This window comes from Lonchura striata, chromosome 1A (assembly GCF_050655825.1).
Source record: "Lonchura striata isolate lonStrDom1 chromosome 1A, ASM5065582v1, whole genome shotgun sequence".
NCBI lineage: Eukaryota > Metazoa > Chordata > Aves > Passeriformes > Estrildidae > Lonchura > Lonchura striata.
In genome coordinates this window covers 2,826,126-2,844,842 of record NC_140741.1, presented here as the reverse complement: position 1 = coordinate 2,844,842, position 18,717 = coordinate 2,826,126, and the positions used below count along the sequence as shown (strand labels likewise).

At 40.8% G+C, this 18,717-nt stretch overlaps 2 protein-coding genes across 13 annotated transcripts in view; both read left to right on the top strand.

The window, feature by feature from the left end:
- The window catches only part of LOC146763348 (uncharacterized), a 49,738-nt gene extending 45,144 nt beyond the window's left edge, over positions 1 to 4,594 (top strand). The window contains exons 5-6 of one of the 3 annotated variants that reach the window (XM_085570152.1): positions 536 to 586; positions 4,457 to 4,594. The gene's annotated coding sequence lies outside the window, so the exon portion shown is untranslated. Of the gene's footprint in view, positions 1 to 523; positions 587 to 4,456 lie in introns of all 3 variants that reach the window. The other 2 variants (XM_085570151.1, XM_085570153.1) reach the window with 2 other exon arrangements.
- LOC110470362 (fatty acyl-CoA reductase 1) overlaps positions 1 to 18,717 on the top strand; it is a 119,926-nt gene that overhangs the window by 31,082 nt on the left and 70,127 nt on the right. Inside the window, exon 1 of one of the 10 annotated variants that reach the window (XM_021529909.4) lies at positions 4,466 to 4,611. The exons of the other annotated variants lie outside the window; for them this stretch is intronic. The gene's annotated coding sequence lies outside the window, so the exon portion shown is untranslated. Of the gene's footprint in view, positions 1 to 4,465; positions 4,612 to 18,717 lie in introns of those variants that run through there. 10 annotated transcript variants of the gene reach the window in all.

Sequence of the window (18,717 nt, the reverse complement as noted above, 5' to 3'; positions counted from 1 at the left end):
AACAAGCCTTCTACCTTGCATTTTGTTATGAAAAAAAATTCTAATAGATTTATCTAAAAATATCATAGACTTTGAGAAAGGAAATTTCATGTTTTTCAAAACCCTTTATGTACCAGCACCGAGTAAAACTCTGTTGTTTGGCAATTTCTAATGATAGTAAAGCTATGGATTTGATCTTTTCTCCTGGTTGCATTCCTAACCAAGCTACATTTGTTCTCCTTGGGAGAATCTTAGGTTGCTATCTCATTGCCATGGTACCCATGTGGAAGGACTTCAAGGAAGCAGAATTTACTCCTGTAGTCACACACTCTTCTTCGTCAGAACATTGATTCAAACTAAGTTGTGACAAAGCAGAAGGAAGTTTCGTTATTTAAACTTTCTCTGAATTGCTGACAAAATATTTTCTGACAATGCAAAGAGGAGGAAGCATCCTCCCCCCTCCCCTTATTGGTCTGACAGGTTCCTGGCAGAATCTGACAAGTTTTGGGGTGGTTTTTGGTGTGTGTTAATGGTTTTTTTTAAGTTGTCTTTACAGAACTCTGCTCTTTGGTGTTGCTGGTGAATAGGACAAGCTGACAATCAACAGGTAGGCACAGGAAATGGCCGAGGTGTGAATTCTGATTTGAACCCTTCATACAGTAACAGCTTCATCTATCCAAAGTCTTCCTGGTGAGGAAGAGAAATTGTCTCTGTGTTGCAAAGGCCTGTTTCCCTGAATGTAAAATGGTCAAAATAGGAAGGTACTGCCCACAGTTCTTAAGTCTTCTCCAGCCCTAAATGTTGCACATGCTTTTATTTTTGTTCTCTCTTTCAAGTCTCTTTTCTTGACACTTGGGGTTCTTCTTTATGCAGATCCAAAATGCCTGTCCCAGCATTCAAATCCACTGCTCTGCTTGGCTTGGGGCGAGCAGCAGGATGAACTCCAAGCTTGTTACTTTTGCTGGTGCTGTCTTTCCCTTTTGCAAGGAGGTTGCTGTTAGATGGAGATGTTAAAAAAAAAAAAAAAAATAGAGGGCTAAGAGGTTATGCCAGCTAAGGGCACATCTGTGAGGCACTTTAGTCTGGCAGCACAGGAGCGTGGTGTGAGCTGAGAGCTTCCAAGGGACATCCAGAGTGTCAGCTGACATGTGGGTTAAAGGAGCAGTGCTGTCTGGAGAGGATTTTAGCATTCCTGATGCTGGAAGCAGCTTGCTCACAGCTAGACCAGGTTATCCCTGCAGTCCTCTCTGCTTCAGGGTGATTTCAGGGTGTCTCCCCTTGGCTGGTGGTTTGGATGCTACAGATGAGTTTGGTATACACATCTGCTTTGCTTTGGTGGGTGTATCGTGTTTTTAGAGCACTGACAATATTGGGATTGCCTTTGGGCATTTTTGTTTTGTTGTGGGAAGAAGGTTTTTTTTTTTGGGTTGTTTTGTTGTTTTCTTACGCTGGTGTTTTTGTTATTTATTAGTAAAAACAAAGGATCTAATTTTAGTGTGTGACAGAAGAGCATTGTGTGAAGGGTGCTGTTAAGAATGGTAGTTGCAGAATAATGTCTTGTTGTGTTTTATTGTTTTGAAAACAAACATGCCCCTCCTCTCTAGCTGCAGTCTGCTGATTCAGTTGAAGAAGCAAGGTCAGCTTTCATGACTCTTTTTCCTTTCTTCCTCTAATCTAGAAATATTTTAGAATATTCATTGTTCACTGCCAGGGAGCTTTGTGTTTTCCTTCTTAGCTCTGCAGTCACTCGGAACTCCTGGGTGCTTCCTGCTACTTCTGCTCCACACCCCACCATGTTTTGAGCTGAAGCAGCTAAAAAAGGCCTATTAGTTGGGAGAGAAGGAGGAAGGTTACAGGTATGCAGTCAGAGGCTGTCAGAATCTGAGGTATTGATGATCCTGAAATTGTAGAAAGTCTCTGTCTGTCAGCCCCGCTGCCAAAGCAGAAGCCATAATTGGTCTGTGCTGGTTTCCAGGTTGTTTATTCTGTTTAACATGTTCTGCTGCCCTGCCCAGCTCTGTCCTGCAGGGCAGCGTGTGGGGCTCTGCCCTCAGTGGGATGTTACAAACATTAAATACCAGAAACTCCCTGGGCTGGATTTACAATAACGTGCCAGTATCTGTCACCTACGTTGGACAGTGTGTCCCCAGCCTGAACCAACAGAAAAATGCCAACACCCCAGTGACACATGGAGGGCATGGAGAAGGAGAAAAAGGACAAGGCACACCCAATTTCCTCCATCTTGTCCCATTTGGACCCCTCATCTAGAATCCTAAAATTTTGCTTTTGCACCTGTGCCACACTTAATTATTACTTATATCAAACACTCAGAGCTTGTAATTCATCCTGTAAGATGGAAAACTCTTTTCCATGGACAGAGATCACAGACAGTGTCTCTGGGGGCTCTGTCCAGGGGGGTTCCTGACCCCTGCCAGGGTCCCAGACCTGCCAGGGCAGCCAGAGGGAAGCCCTGGATTCCCACAAGAGGAGGCAGGGCTGCCAGCAGCAAGTGAGTTAATTTGTATTTATGTGAAAGACTTTAAAACTGGCCAGTGACCCAGTGGTCAACAGGATGGTCACTCCCATGCAGTGATGTGGATGTGCCTTACCCTGCTCTGGGAGGGATGGCAGAGATTCATGGCAGAGAATAGCAGGAATTCAGTCACTTGGAGTGACATCAGATTTCTGAAGAGTGCAGCTGCTGGTGTGCAAAACAAGTGCATCCTCTGGCAGGAGCAGTCAAAGATGTGCATGGAGGGAAGGCCCCTGGACCAAGGGGGGAGATGAAGGTGTTGCCTCATTCTGTTGATGAAGAGCAGGAGGTAGCACCTTCCGTGCCACATAAGATGTCTTGGGCAACAAAGATTTCAAGTCCTCTCCCAATTAAATGACTGTTGCAATTGAAAATAGGCAAATCCACGCCTCCTTTTTCCAGGCTGTTGTGATAAAATGTGGAGGTGTCTCTGCTGGTGACAGGATGGTCAGATGGCTCAGAGTTAGGGCCTGAGCCCTTGGAGCAATCCTTCGCCAGTGTCTGCATCGGAGCCAGGATTTTTCAGCTTTTGTGTCTTTTACCATCTGGGACTGGGAAAGAAGGTACAGAGACCAATATTTGCAGTTACAGTTGAGAATTGTCCATGAGTGGCTGTAAGTTAAGGAAATATTTTCCCTCATCAACTTCCTGGTCATTGGCAGCTTTGGTGGCAGGTGGCAGATGGCAACGTAGCTGTTAGGGCAGCCAGACTGATGAGCAAATTTGGGAAGCTGCCCCCTGCCTGAACAGATGTTCCTTTGCACAGACAAGTTTGGAAAGAGTACATCAGATCACCATGTTTAATAGCTCTGATTTCCACATTGGAGAAATCGGTGTATTTTGAGAATGGAAAACTTCATAAAGTTACTTCTACTGGTCTAATTCAATCAATGAGAAATACAAAAAGCACCCAGCTATTAAATAATTAGAAGTGATAGGCATGTCATAGGTTTTTATCCTAATTCTATCCCTTTCTAGACAGAGCAAGGAGATTATTTTAATGAAATAATGAGTATTTTACTGTGTAGTGATGCTTGGAGTAGAAAAGCTCAATGGAAGATTGAGAATATATGCCCAGATGACATTGAAATGGTCAATATTGCACCGTTATGAAATAAGTCAATTTTTAAGCTTTCTAACATTTAAAGTATTTCTTTAAAAGCTATTTTTTTTGTGTGTCTGAAAGTAGTTCTAAAAGCAATACCTCACTGACTTAAACATGCTGCTGCCACCCAAACCTTTGCAGTGAATTCTGACTCCAGCTATCACCCCCTGAGTCCCACAGCCGTCTGTGTGTGGGTGTCACCTCTGCTCATGTCAGTGTGTATTGCTGTCTTTGAATGTGCTTGCTAAACACCTGGCCTGTGGAGGAGCTCCTTTGTTTTCTCAGGAATTACAACAGAACACTGTAATTTCTGTTCAAAGCTTGAGAACAGAGGAGCAAGGTCCAATGGATTTACTTAAGGATTAAATATTTATATTGTATCAGGATTTTCAAAGAGCTTCCTGCGTAACTATTCCCATATAAAACCATAAATAAACCAGGCCTTAAAGGAAAAATGTTCCCTTAACAGTGCCAAAATATTAAAACCAGTATTTTTAGTATATAGTTGGTGACAGAGAAAAAGCCTGGTTTATCAGTGCAAGTGAAGACATTCTGAGGCTTGTACAGGTTCTGGCAGTGGTTATCCAGCAAATTCTATTTCAGACTAGATGCCTTTCTGACTTTTGAATTAGAAGGCCTGTAAGTCTAGGCTTGGATTAGCTGGATTTATTCAATCAGAAGTGTTCCTAGACCTGCCTGTAGCTTAGCTCTGTGAGGAGTTTGGTGCCTCCAGAGCAGCTTCACTGGCAGTAAATGTCAGGCTTTTTAAATCTAATTAATCTCGTTTCCAGGTGAATGCTGTTAGCCACTTACTTTGTGTCTGTTATGTGTCTCCCCAGCCTGTGTCCTGCGTTTCTCACCCTTCCATGCTTCCTGCCCCCTCCCTGGACTTAGTGCAGTATCAGTGCTTAATTCTGCACAGCAAGCTAAGCCAGATTCATCCCATCATCCCTCACTGAAGAGAGAGGCAGCCGAAGAACAGATTTGATGCCGTGTGAGTGATATGAAGGAAACATCATTCTGATGTCAGTGTGCTTTAATGCTGTTTTTAAGATATACAGATTTTTTTATTTTGCCACTCTTAAGTTAGATGCAGTCTGTTTGTGTACCAGCTTTCTGGGAATACCAAGAGCCTCTTTGGGTAGGAAGAGCTGCAGATAAGGTGTTTCTTTAAGATGGCTTGAAGTGTAATTCTGTCTGTGGCACATTAACCAGAAAAAGTGAGGAAATCCTGTTTCAGGTGATGATGAAATGTAGGTTGCACTTTAACAGTGATTTCTGTTGTTACCTATGTAAAGTAACTAACTGTGGTTTTGGGGAATGAATGGACAAACCAGTTCACACAGTGTGCAGCTGCACTGGCAATTTTGGCTCTTTCAGATTTGGATTTGGAAGAAGGAAGTTATGTGAGTCTCAGCCTGTACAGCTACTGAATTGTCATACCTAATAGTGGAAAGTCATGAGTCATGCTATCACCCTGTTCCATTTTCATGCCTCCAGAGTGATCTAACATGCTTAGAAGCTGGGTGCCTAATGATATCCTTTGAGGTTATTAACTTTGCAGGACAGGCTCTTTAACTAGTTATTCTGGTACAATTAGAAAATCAGTATTTCAAGTGCACAGAAAATGGCTTTTCTTTTCTGAAGACTCCTCATAGGTCAGTGCCTTTACTTGTCCTCCCTTAACCCACGAGCTGCTTTTAGTGCTCAGCAAGCTCTGGCTGCCCTCGTAGTCAGCCTCTCCTTTGCTCTCCTCCTGCCCCGTGGCATTCTGCACGCTCTGCTCACAGCTTTCTGCAGGCACAGCTGCTGTGTTCAACTGCTCTTCAGCAGTGCCCTGTCCTCTGCTTCTCACTCCAGCTTTGTTCCTCCTTCAGTTTTCTCTGGAGCCCCTCCTTAGACTATGGAATTGTAGAGTACCCAGAGTGGGAAGGGACCCACAAGGACCATCCAGTTCCAGCTCTGCACAGACACCCCAACAACCCCACCCTGGGCATCCCTGAGATCCTTGTCCAAACTCTCCTGGAGCTCTGGCAGCCTTGGGGCTGTGCCCATTCCCTGGGGAGCCTGGGCAGTGCCCCAGCACCCTCTGTGGGAATAACCTTTGCCTGATACCCAGCCCAGACCTCCCTGCCACAGCTCCAGCCTGCAAGATGCAGTTGGATTTTGTCCATTGTCATAACAACTTTGCTCAGCAATTGCTCAGCATCTTCAGCAACTCCAACAGCTGTTTTCAGTTTCTTTGAGCAGCTAAGAACAAAGATTTTCTCATAACTGGGCAGCAACTAAAATTGTTTTGCATATGGTTTTTTTGGAAGTTTCTTGCTTTACAGTGTTCCTGTTATGTCAGAGGGAATGCCCCAAACCCAGGTGCATCCATATTCCAGCCTGAATTACTGGGCACTCGATGAACACTATAGAAGAATGAAATCACCAGAGCAGATCTTCTCTGCTCCTTTTTTCCTCCATGTGATTTTTATCTCCTTTGATCAAATTCCTTATTCTTTTATTAGATTAAGAAATCTAAATTATATGCAGCGCTATTTCTCCACTTTACAATGATGCAGTGAGCTGGAAACTGCTATGTATGGCTTAGATTAGAAAAGAATAATATGTGGGAGAAGTTAGTAAAAATCTTAAAGCTTTTTTAGATTTGACTTTGTGAAAGGTTGTCCAGAAAGAGTGAAGTGACTAGAAATATAGTCCAGTTGTTGTTGGGTCTAGTCTGCCAGAGGCCATTCTTGAACCAAAAGCCCTATCATGAAGTTGAATTATTACAGTGCTTACTGGAATAAATACTATCAGCTGTCCTGCACCTTTATCAGTTCTGAAAGTAGATGGACATAGCCTCCCTTATTCCTTAACTGTGCTTTTATGTGGGAAAGTCAGAGGGTGAACATCAAAAGCTGCAGGGTGATATGAAATAACTCACTTAGCAGCAAAGATGCATTGCATACATTTTAAAGTAAATTAATTCAAATCTACCATAGCTCTTTGGGCAGCTATGTTGTGGTATAATTTTTCAGTCTTCTACAGAGAAACCAAGAATTCTAAGTTTTAGCCATGCAGGCTTCCCACTTCACAGGGCTTTTAAAGGTTTTGGATTTTTTTGGTTTGACTTAATGAAGAAAAGTAGAAAAGGCCGGGTCAGGTGGATGACGCAGGAAGCAGCATTGCATTGAAAGTCCTTAACTGCTGCCTCTAGGAACGCTCTAGGGAAGCAGCAGATCCTCTATATTTCTTTAAAAAGTGAAATATTTCCTTGCTAAGGGAAAAAGCACTCAGGGGAGAAGGCAAGAGATCTGCAGCAAAGGAGAAAAAGAGCAGCACGAGCATCGTGGAAAGACAGTGATGACAACAAGTAATGAATATTCCTCAAAACAAAGGCAAAATGTATTTATCTTTTGGTGGTCAGGAAAATATTTTCCCTTAAAGAACTTCTCAAGACACCCTCTCAAAAAACAACTTCCTGACCAATACCTTTTTGCTGTTGTTTTGTTGACACACCAGAACATCTTCAGTTAAAAATTATCTTTTATTTATATGCTATCTGAAACACGCATTCATCTCTAATAATTTTTCTGCTCTAAGTGCTGATTTATCTCTTTTTCTACTCTTTACACTTTTTGGCCCTTTTTGGGGCTAGTGTCAGTAACAGTAAAATAATATTATGTAGTCACTCTGCTCTTGCATCTGAGTTAAGTTAAGGGCAAAATACTTCTTGCTCCTCATATTTTCAGTGGGCAGAAAGAGGGGTGTCCAGCAAGGAGAGTCAGAGTCTCTTTCCATTGTTTTTTTGCTGTTTTTAGGCTGCCCACATTGCTGACCTTGAGTGACAGCAGCAGCCAGCAGGAAGAACATTTGGCTGCGTTGGCCACTGCTCATCTTCCCACAGAAACCATCATGGAAATATCACTGCAGCAGTAGGATTACGTGTGGGGTTTTCATTCTGGTAAAAGAACACTTCAGAAAGGTGCAAAAATCTGGAGTAGAATGATCCAGCTCACAGGCTGTGGCTTCCAGCCTTCTTTTCTGAATCAGTCTCCCTGCTTGGACACTCCCTGGTTTTAGTCATTCAGGAGCTATTTGGAGGCTTTCCCAGTGTGGGAAAGATAAAAACATTTGGTTTTGGTTGTCATTAAGCAGACAGTGTTCCCTTGATAAAAAGGAATTGTTTCCTGGGGAGCAGGTTGAGGCAGGAGACTTGAGACATCTCAGGAAAGCCTTTCTGGCCAAAATAATCATTTGGCTTCTTGGGAGATTACCATGTTTTTGTTCAAAACCAGCAATTGCCATACTCAGAATCCAGGTGTTTGATTAGAACACACACAAAAAACAAAATATAAAGGAGTTGCATAACTCTGTGAAACTCAGTGGCTTTGTAAGAATTTTTATTTCTTTCTGAATAGAGCTCTCTATTTAGCTTGGTAAAATTATCTATGTTTATGTCCGTCTGTAGTGTCTGAGTTGTTTTTGCTTAAACTACAGGGTTATTTACATTGAGTTGTATTTTTTTTTATCATCTTCATTAGTGCTAATGAAGGCTGTTTTCGAGGCCTGTATTTGGAGGCCAGCATACCATTTACAGCAAGCAAAACTAAATGCCAGCTCAGAAAAGAAACTAAACTTCAGCTCCCCTCTCCCCTTTTATCTGTTTTCTTCTTGTTGTCTTTTTTGAAGAAAAAAATGCTATGAAATGTGGTTACAATCAGATAATATGTAACAGAGAAATATAGAATGGTTCATCTTCTATCTCTGGAAGTTTCTTTCTCCTTGCCCATCCTAAAGATGGTCTTGACATATGCATTTTATTTTCCATGGGTCTGCTGTTGTCTCCATGGCATTCCCAAAATACCAGATTGTTTACTTTCAGTGTCATCAGCAAATTCATTCAGGTAGTGCCACACTCCATCTTCCTGTGCCAGGGTAACACTTTTCTCCATCAGATTCCTCTAAGAGACACAGACCCCTGAAAAGTCTAGAGTGCAGACTTAGAAATTTCTGTTTTCTAGATATGTAGCAGAAATTAAGAGAATTTCCTCTACTGAAGTCACACTTTCTATCCAAATATCTGTGAATGGACATCAGGACTTTGTTGGGGTTTGTTTTTGGGGTTTTTTTTTTGTTTTTTTTTTGTTTTTTTTTTTGGTTTTTTTTTTTTTTTGGTTTTTTGTTTTTTTTTGGTTTTTTTTTTGTTTTTTTGCCACTAAATTACCTAACTGATGGAATCCTGGTTTTCTCACATCCCATGCATCAGTGTTTGGCATTTTTGCAAATAATGACTTATTCCACTCCAAGTGGACAAAACCAGCTGTTACTTTAAACTGGAGTATAGTGATTTGCCATAGTGCATAAACAAAGGGAAGGAGAAGGCAAAATGGAGAAAGAACAAAAGAGTGATAATTAGAAAAATACCTATTTCAAGTATTTTCACTGTACATAGATACTGTATAAGAATATACTATTTAAAATGTTGTATTTTAAATACAGAGATTTCTGTGTGGAGTTGAACTAAAGCATCTTGAAAAATGGAGAGTCTCATTTGACCTTCAAGTTGTAGGAAGCCTGAAGTGATTTTAAAAAGCTTGTGAAGGTTTGGTTGGTTAGGTTTTTTTTTTTACTTCTAGGTGAAGGCTTCTACCTTAATCTCTTTGCAGTTCTGACTGCTTGTCCTTCTGTAATTGTGCAGTGCCAGCAAAGTGCAGGGTGTGGAGCATGTCCTGCCCTAAATTCTCCAGCCTGTGTAACTGGTGATGTCCCACTCTGACAGAATGGGTTTTATGAGCAGCCTAAGACAATTCTTACTTTCTACACAGGCAGTCCAAAGAAATTAAGGATTCACAGGAGGTGATAAGATCAAGTCCTCCTTTGTGGCATGATAGTGAGGAGGGCTGAGAAAAAGGCAGATGCTGCTCTGTGGTGAACAGGCAGGAGAAGCCCCAAGCTGCTGAAATATGAAATGGAGATTAACCCAATAGTTTCGTGTGTTTAGGCAAAGTAATTGTGATTCTTCCCTGTGAGGGAGGACTGTAATTCTGTGCCTCATCTCACTCATAAAGTCAGCAAATCTGTGAGAGTTTTTAAAGAACAGCTTAAACAAAAAGATTTGACTGGGAAAGGTAAATGAGAAACAGTTTAATAGTAGAAGACATACCAAGCACTGATTGAGAAGAAATGAGGAGGAGGAATAACCAGAGCTGATTTATATCTTGGTGTTTCCTTCCCGCAGGGAATTCTCCTAACTTTAGCATTTATCTTTATTTATGTTGGATAGTAATTAAAAAAAAAAATCTAATTTCTTTACTGGAATGGAAGATTATGACAAAGCTTCTTTTTCAAAAGGATGGTATGGGGGGTTTTTTTAAGGACCAATTTTGACATCTTGTCTTCCCCCACCACTTTTTGTCCTGGGAATGGCAATTTAGAGATCTCTACATGGATCACTGTTGATCTGGGGTCACTGACTAAGCATTTCACCCTCGTGGGTGATACTGATGCACACCCTGCTCTGCATCCAGAGGGCTGTGGCAGAGTGGAGGAGCAGCACGAAGGTGTCTCTGCTGGGGGAGACAGCCTGTCAAGAGGCACAGCTGATAAGTGATAATGGATTGTAGGTTGTGACAAAGGGGGAATGTTGTCATGTCGTGTGTGAGGAAAGGAGGAAGGTGGTGTGTGCTCTCAGAGGAAAACTATGACACATGTGGTGTTCTAGGTAGAAAAAGGAAAGCAAAATACATTGTTTCTGGAAGCTTATTGAGATGACAAGTAGGTTCTGTAATGATAGAGAAAAGCAGGACATTTATGCATCCGTTTATAAAGTTCATGTTTAATTCATCTTTGCCATGCAGATCTCCAGATCTGCAGGTGTGCTTCATCCATTGGCTGTACACAGCAGCCATCAGCTGTTATTCTGCAACAAATACTCCTGTGAAAGGGGTATTTATTCATGTGAAATAGGATTTAATTGGGATGCTCTTGATGTAGTTTTTCAGGGAGAAAAGACCTCCATAGGACCTCACACAAATTTCTCTGTTCATTGAGAGTCTATGAAACACCTGCCCTAGTAGTCACAATAACGGGGGACAAAACCCCCCAATTGGCTCATTTGAGGTGTCATGCTGCAAAGATAATCAAACTGTTACTTGATGAGTTTTTAGCCTGTGGGCTAAAATGGCTCTTGCACGGGCAATGCAAGTTTCAGCGGGTAGGGAATAATGAAGTGCAGTCAGCTTGGGGCTGGTCCCCAGTCCACAGCTGTGTTTGGGTGGTCCAGCATTCCAGCAGATCTCAGAAGGCTCCTTGGAAACAAGGGCCCTGTGCTGGCTCTCAGAGCCAGCAGGTTCCCTGCACTGATGCCAACAGACAAGAGACACAGGGTAGAGATCACTGATCTTTTTTTCAAGGTGTTTCGTGCCCTTCTCTTCCACCTTCCTCCCTATAACAGCGCCCTGGGAGTCAAGGGAGGCTGGTTTCAGCAGGAGTTAAAAGCTGCTCAGTCTGTTTGCTTGGGATTTTGGTTTAAAGTCCTTACAGTAACAGCAGCAAGCTCTTCTTGTATATCTTGACTGTGTCAATGTTGTCCTTTGTTAGTGGGAGGGCAAGTTGCATGAGTAAAACATTTTTTTTTTTTTCACTTGGACTTTGCAGTGATTTTCAAGAAAATATGTTGGATGCAGCTAAGTATATTCTCTATGCAGAGAGAAAGTAATTTTTATTTTTATCCCAGGTTTTCTTCTGCTTTCTTGCTGAACTGAATGATTTTGCTCTAAGATAGGGCACGGGGAAGACTGACAGCCTGAGATCTGTTTGCTCTGATATGTGGAGAAGAACGTGAAAGTATCAGGTTGGGCTATTTCAGTGAAAGGAAAGGTAAAATAAACTCTGGAGTAAATGGGCTGTTTTTCCTAGGCATTAGGAAAGGAGTGCCAAATTATCTTAATAGATTATATTGTGTGCACAGTAGTTCTGCTCTTGCAGGCTGAAACCCGAGCTATGCTGGAGCTGTTCCGTGATAAAGTGACTTACCTTTCAATTCAGCTGAAATTGAAAAATGCTCAACTGTTGTGGGCAGAGCAGGGTATGTCTTCTAGAAATAGCTGCCAAAAAGCTCACCTGGCCTATAGTGTCACCTTGTCTCTAGATATTGCAATTCTTTTCGTGTGTTTTGTGGTGCATCGTGATTACGTGGTGTGCCATGATTGCATGTGCCCCTAGAGCTGCTTTATTTCCTAATAACTAATGGCTTCTGCTGCAAACCTCCCAGCACCTCCCTCACAGCAAACAGAAAGGAGGGGCTAGCTGATCCCCACACGATGCAATAAATGTCCCCATGTTACCTGAGAGTTTGCTTGACTTTCTGGACTGACCTAACTGCTTGCAGATGAAATTTGGTGATAGCTGATTTTTTCAGGTGAGTCATGTTCCTAAATTCTTGCCCTGTAAGTGGTATTAGAAACCTCTTCAATGTTGGACTGGGATTTTCCCTCTTAAGTGATCCTTGTTCTTCTCCACTACCAGCTGTGACCCTCTTAGGGAAGGGATGGATTTAGGCTGATGGTAGCTATCAGGGATTTCTTTTATTCTTTCTTGCTTTGTGGCCATAGAGGATCTGTTCCTACCATAAGGTTCCCAGTTCAGAAAACAAAACTGCAGATTGAACTTAAAGATCTTTTCCATTCTAAACAAAGTTATGATTCTGTAACTAAGGGGGAAGAGAAGGAAGTGTTTGAAGGGGAATTAGCAGAGTAGTGTCAAAACATCCACGAGGAGATGGAGAGATAGTCTGAAATTATTTGAGGCATCATGCAAATCCTGGGGAAAGTTATTGTAACTGTTGTGATTGTCAAATAGTTACACTGGAGAACTTGCTGAAAAAGGGTGCACAAAATGTTCCTGCTGGGAGGCCAGTGTGTCACTGTGGGAAAGCTTTGGCAGTGATACAGGACCAGCAAATTCTGGCTTTTTCCTGTCCCTGCCTCTCATCCCACTGCTGCTTCACAGCACCCTCAGCAGTGCTGACCCAGCTCTTTCTCAAGCCACATCATAAACCAGTTCAGTGTATTTGATTAATTCACAACATGATTCCACAAGATTTCTTCCTGCACAGGTAAGGGGACAAGAAAAACATAGCCTGAGTTGCTAAAGGTAAGAATTTCCAGAAAACCTTAAAGCTACTGCCAAACTTTCTGTGTTTAAGCATAGTGCCTTTTGGGTTTCATAAAAGAGAGCAGCAGGGGATGGGGTTGAGTTTCCACTGTGAATACACTGCATTGATTGTCATAGGCTTGTTGTCAGACCTGAAGAATATTGAAATTAAGGCTTATGAATGTACACATTTAATAAATTAATTTGCCCAGGCTCTGTCTTGGAGTTAAACTACAGGTAGTCTAAATCTGGAAGAATTAACCTGCTATAAGAAAATTTTTCTGTAATGTAAAGATCTAAAATTTCATTGTCACCTGTGGGCATTGTTGCTTGGTACAGTGATTAGAGCTGCTAATAGCTTTTATGGAGTGTTTGGCACCTGGCAGTGCAAAGGTGTCTTTCTTCTACTCTTCCTTGAGTTCATAATTTGACTTCTAGGTCATAGGAGTCATAGTTTTCATCTTCTGTCACTGTTTCTAAGATGATCTACTTGTTCTATGAAATACTTACATTAAATTCTTTCTGTCCTGCTAAACACTATGACTTTCTAACCTGAATTTGAATGCTGAAGTTTACTGAAGGGGTTGAAAATCTACAAAAATGCCTGACTTTAATTTGTAAGAAATAGATCATCCAGTCTCTTTAGACTTGATCTCTTTATATTCTTTGAAGCTGGGGTACACAGGATCACTCTATTGTATTTATTCTTCAGCCCCTCAGTTTGGATGTATTGACAGCAACCATTTTATTCTGTCTTTCTAGAAGATTGCAGCTAGATCAAATAATTCCTGAGTAAGTATCATCTAAACAAGATTTTATTTTTCTCCCAGCACAGATCACCTACCATCTCCTTTTTGTATCTATGCTTAAACTTCTCTCTATCAAAAGACTCGCACTGCATTCCCAGACATGATTTCTTTCCCTCCTGGTCACTAAGGACTGTCTTTCTTGCGGGACATTTCTGCCATCCAGTTGTTAAAATCCAGGTTTCTTGGACTGTGTTCAGTGTAAGATCAAAGAGGAGGGATGTGGTGGCAGTCTTCCAAAACCTATACTGGTTTCCAGTGCAAATTGAGACCACCTTGATGCACTGTTTACTGTGGCTTCAAACACCTTCCAGATAAAACAGGCATACTTGGGTTCTGCTGTTTCTCTGACTGCCACCTTTTTTCTCTTCTCATCCTGTTGGAAAGGGGTCAAGGAAGAGAATTGGCAACAATTTTAACAGAGGATCTCTGTGGGCTGTGAGTACTCAGCCAAGGAAGAATTTTCAGGAAGCCAAATATGCTGAGTTTCAGGCTGGTTTGTACTGGCAGGGGTGGAGGGGGGTGAGGGGGAGGGAAATATGTTGTTCCTAAAATAGCATTTTGTGCTACAGAGATTTCAAGAGCTAAAATGTTGAGTAGAGTGAAACACCTCTCCTGCTTTGTTTTTTCTTTGCTCTCAATGACAACAGAGAAGTTGTTCTATGCTATTAAGCTGTAGGAAAAATACTGTTGCTGCTACCATGTACTAACACCTACTACTTTCCTAAGAGGTGTAGCGGAGTGGGAGCCCTAATCTGTGTGCAGATTTTATTTAATCTCTCTGTATTGCACCAAGTATCCTACCTCAAAGACTACTCTGTCAAGGTCAGTGTATGTTTTGGCTGTTAATAACAAAACTTTTTTCTTTCTTGTGGCAAACTTAGGGGGTTTGCACACTACTTCTAACATCCTTGCCCAACTGAGCTGTGTGTTTTGGCAGCAACTTTCCAGCCTGGCAATCTGTGTACCTCATGTCAGCCCTTCCTAATAGGACTCTAATCTGGACCTAAGATTAGCAGGAAGAAATCCAAGATGAGGGATGGCCAACAAATGTCACAAGGCTTGGAGAATGTGGACAATAATTCAGCTGGTGACACCAGCACGAGCCTTTTGGCTGCTGTTCAGAGAAGCAGGGATTTGTAAAAGTTTAAGTTGCTGCACCAAGTGGCTTAATGTTTATTTTCACAGCTTCTCCAGGGTTTGGGCTGAGGACAGACTGATCCTGTGATTGCAGAGATCCAGGGAGCTAATAGACCTGACTTAAGATGCAGGTCTTTCTGTTTGGCACAAATTAATAAAGAGAGGGAGATGTGCCTTATTCTGAATATCAAAGTTTAAAATGTACTGAACAGAGAGGTTTAAGATAGAATGTGCCTGCTTTGCATGTCTTCTTGTGATGGAGCTAGTGCTTCAGAACTAGCACCACTTGCTTTGTATTTCTGTCTTCAGACTGTGGGCTTTGTCTCCAAGGTCATGAGGTCATGCAAAAGTTAAAGAGAGCATAATTTCTTGGAAAAACAAAAAAATACTTAGAAAAATTGAGTAGTAAGTTATTTTTTAATCAAATGATATGGATAAATAGTTCCCTTTGGATGGGTCCTAAATACCTTCTCTTTAGCACATAGCAATTTCTTGTCCTTGCAAGAATGGAAAGAGCTTAAAATAAAGAATAATCAGGAGGCATATTTATTTTGGTACCTCTCTGTGGTCCATGAAGCTTATGCTAATATACCAACTTTGTGTGGCCTTGTGAGTTTTCAGGGCATGCACACACTGGTCCCTCCAGCAGCACTTCCACCTGATAGGAATTGACCTTGGATTGCTCCATGGGCTTGGGCTTCCTGAGGCCTCTGAAGTCAGCACACATACCTCATTTTCAGGTTTAAAATAATCTCCAAATTTAAACTGAGTCGGCTTTACTAGCACTGTGTGGGATTCCCTAGAAATAAGAAGGATTTCTTTATTTTGATTATTCTTTATTTTATATATCAGACTAGGATGAGATTGAAGGGTGGGGGAGCTAGCAGAAACTTTGTGGATATTTTTCTTTATAATTAATTAATATGATAATTAATATTGTTAGATATATGAAAAACTAATTAAAAACCTTTATTCTCTATAAGAACATGGAAATTTTGAATGCAGGGCTTCTTAAGGGTGAGAAGGAAGTTTGTGATTAAGGCAAACCTGTACACTAACTTGAATCTGGCACTGATTACAACAGGATTATTCAAGTACTTTAAACTTAATTTAGACTTTTCTCAGATGTTTAAAACCAAATCACCACTGAATTTCTTCTTTCGATTCCCTGCTTGAATTTCAGTGCAGAGGGAATGTATTAGATGACATTGATATAGTCGGACCATCCTTTTCTGATGCTGCACTTATATTTTATCCAGTGTTGTTTTTTTTTTTTTGTAATGTGCCTTGTCATCTTCATCAGCTTGTCTTCTAAATATTGGAGAAAAGGGGAAGAAAAGAATTGTTCCCTTTATCTGCAAAAGGAGGAAAAGTTTTCACTGTGCCAGCCAGGTATTTTCTATTGACATTTTATTTCTCTTCTTTCTGGAGAAGCGTGTTTCAAAGGCTCCCAGTGCTGCAGAGCTCTCTGCTGCCTCATTTTTCAGAGCTGCTGATGTTAAGAGGAAAAGTTCCTTAATGCAGCTTTCACTAACTCCAGGGAATTCTCTTGAGTTTCCTCTTCCTGCTCTTTTCCCTTTATCTGAAGAGTAAATGTTTGTGTTTATTGGAGAACTTAAGGCAAAAAAGTCTGCAGGCTGTGCTGCCTGTCTTCCACAGAAACCAAGGAGATTTTAGAGGTATATTTTCCTTGCAGTTTGTGCGAAAATCTGATTTGGAAGGATATAATTTTGGTCTTCTAGTTTGGCTTCTTCCACCTATAGTTATAATTTCCCTCCTGAATCCACAATTTTGTCTTTTTGCTCTTGAGTGAGAGGAGTCACTGCACGGCAAAAAAAAAAATCTAGCAGCGAACCAGAACCCATCAAGAATCAAAACAACAACAACATGCTTCTCGAAATTAACATATGTGGTCGATAATGATGAAATTCTAATACTGTAACAACAACTTTGATGAAATCAATGTATCTTACAGCATATATGGTCTTTCTTGCTGTTGGGCTCTTTTGCTTGTGAAATAGGTGTTGATTCTGATCCCTGTTGTAATGTGTAATGTAACTTAAAGAATCTCAAGGGATTAAATGAAGCTCTCCAAAACACCAAGAAGATGTTTGGTTGGCACTGCATCATTAATTCATTACCAGCCCCTTAAATGGCTGTGTTTCTGATAATGGCAGTAATAAAATACATGTTTACCTTGTTTCTCTGGGGTATTGCAGAGATCATTAATTAAGGTGTATAAAACAAGGGTTGCACAAATACAGTACTGCATTTTAAAAAGCATTTTTAGCAGCAGGAGGAAGGGATAAACATTGCTCTGTTACTGGTGAAAGATTTTGTGAAAATGTTCTCAGTAGAATGAGTTCTGCATACTCCTAGCTGAGTTTCAAATAAGGGAGGAGCTGATGGGGTTAGAAAAAGAAGTGTTAATACATTTATAAGTGCAAATAACACTATGGTTTCTGTGTTTTGTTGATACCTTCTTTGGGTTTGAAAATATATGTCTATATATATATACACTTTGCTATGAAATGAATAGATTCTCACATTCATCTGGTCATCCTTCTAAGACTCCTCTTGGTGAGAAATATTTTGAGCTTTTTTGTCTTTCACCTCCAAGGCAAGAGTAGGGTTCTAGACTGTACTACTTAATGAAACCCTGGTATAAAACTACTCAGACTGCTGAGCTTGGCTTCCTATTGGGAAGAAAAATAATTACAGTTACTTAGTTAAGCTTAAATCTGTGTCTGAACACAGCAGGTAATATTTTCCACTCTGTTAGCACTGAGATCTAAGGTGTGAAATGTCATTTTAGCTTGCTGTTACAGGACTGCAAAACTTCTTAGTGCAGCTACTGTATTATCTGAACTCACCAAGACATTTCTCTCACAACTTGCCAAGAGCTTCTCAGCTGGTAAGTAGTTTCCTCTGTCTTACAAGGAAGGTATGAACAAATTCAGATGTTATGGAGGGATAGAGAAAAAGGAATATTTGCCCTGTTACAGCTTATAAAAGTTCACAGGGTTAGGTATTCTGTAGCCACTGCCATTGACGTCTTGATGACCCAAAAATGGATGAGGCTAAAGGAAAAAAGCAGTGGGCAAATTTTTGTCTATAACCTAAAAATGGTTTTCTATGCATGTACTGCACAAGAGCACATTATGTATGATTGGATATTCCTATATAAAAGGCTTCAGTGAAGATTTTATGCTCTGGGAAATCTGGGGAGACTCTGTGGCCATCAGAAACTGGGAATGGTAAATACATGTATGTATGTTTGAATCTCTACAGCTGTCTTGCTTTCTTTAAGCTTGTGTTATTCAGCCAAATATTATTTTGCATTTGTTTTGAAGTGTAACACAAACAAAACCACACATTTTTAGTGATAAATCTGCACCAGAGTACAAAGCTACTTGCATTTTCTATTTGCATCTATGTAAATAGCCCCCCCACTGGGCATAGCTGTGGGGAAAATGTTGTAAAAATGGAAAGGTTTTGGCTTAGGTAATTGTTTGTTTTTAAAAGCATGGTCATTAGGAGAGTCATCATTTTGACCATGTTCCTGTATGTTGTCCTCAGTTTCTTCTTTGGTTGTTTTCTGCAGGGTAGTTTTTTTTTGTTGTTGTTTTTTGTTTGCTTGTTTGTTTTTTTAGGTTTTCTTATGAAAGCACAAAAATTCAGTTTCAATTGATTTCATTAAGACTTTGGAGTGTTGTGCTTGGATATTTACCTGGCCAGGAGTGCTGGATGAAGTGACAGTAGAAAAAGTCTCAGGAAGGCAGTCTCTCCATCATTCCATGGCATAAATTTATTTACTAGATAATGATCAGTGATATTGGTTTATATTGGTTTACTTGGATCAATATTGCTGTTGACTCTAAATCTTGAGTGAAGACCATTCTTTATGTCGTGACAGTTCCTTTGTGAAGAACATGGTTGCTGCAATCACATAAATATTTGCACTGCTGCTGTCAATCCCACTTCATTTCCATTTGTTACAGAAATGTAGG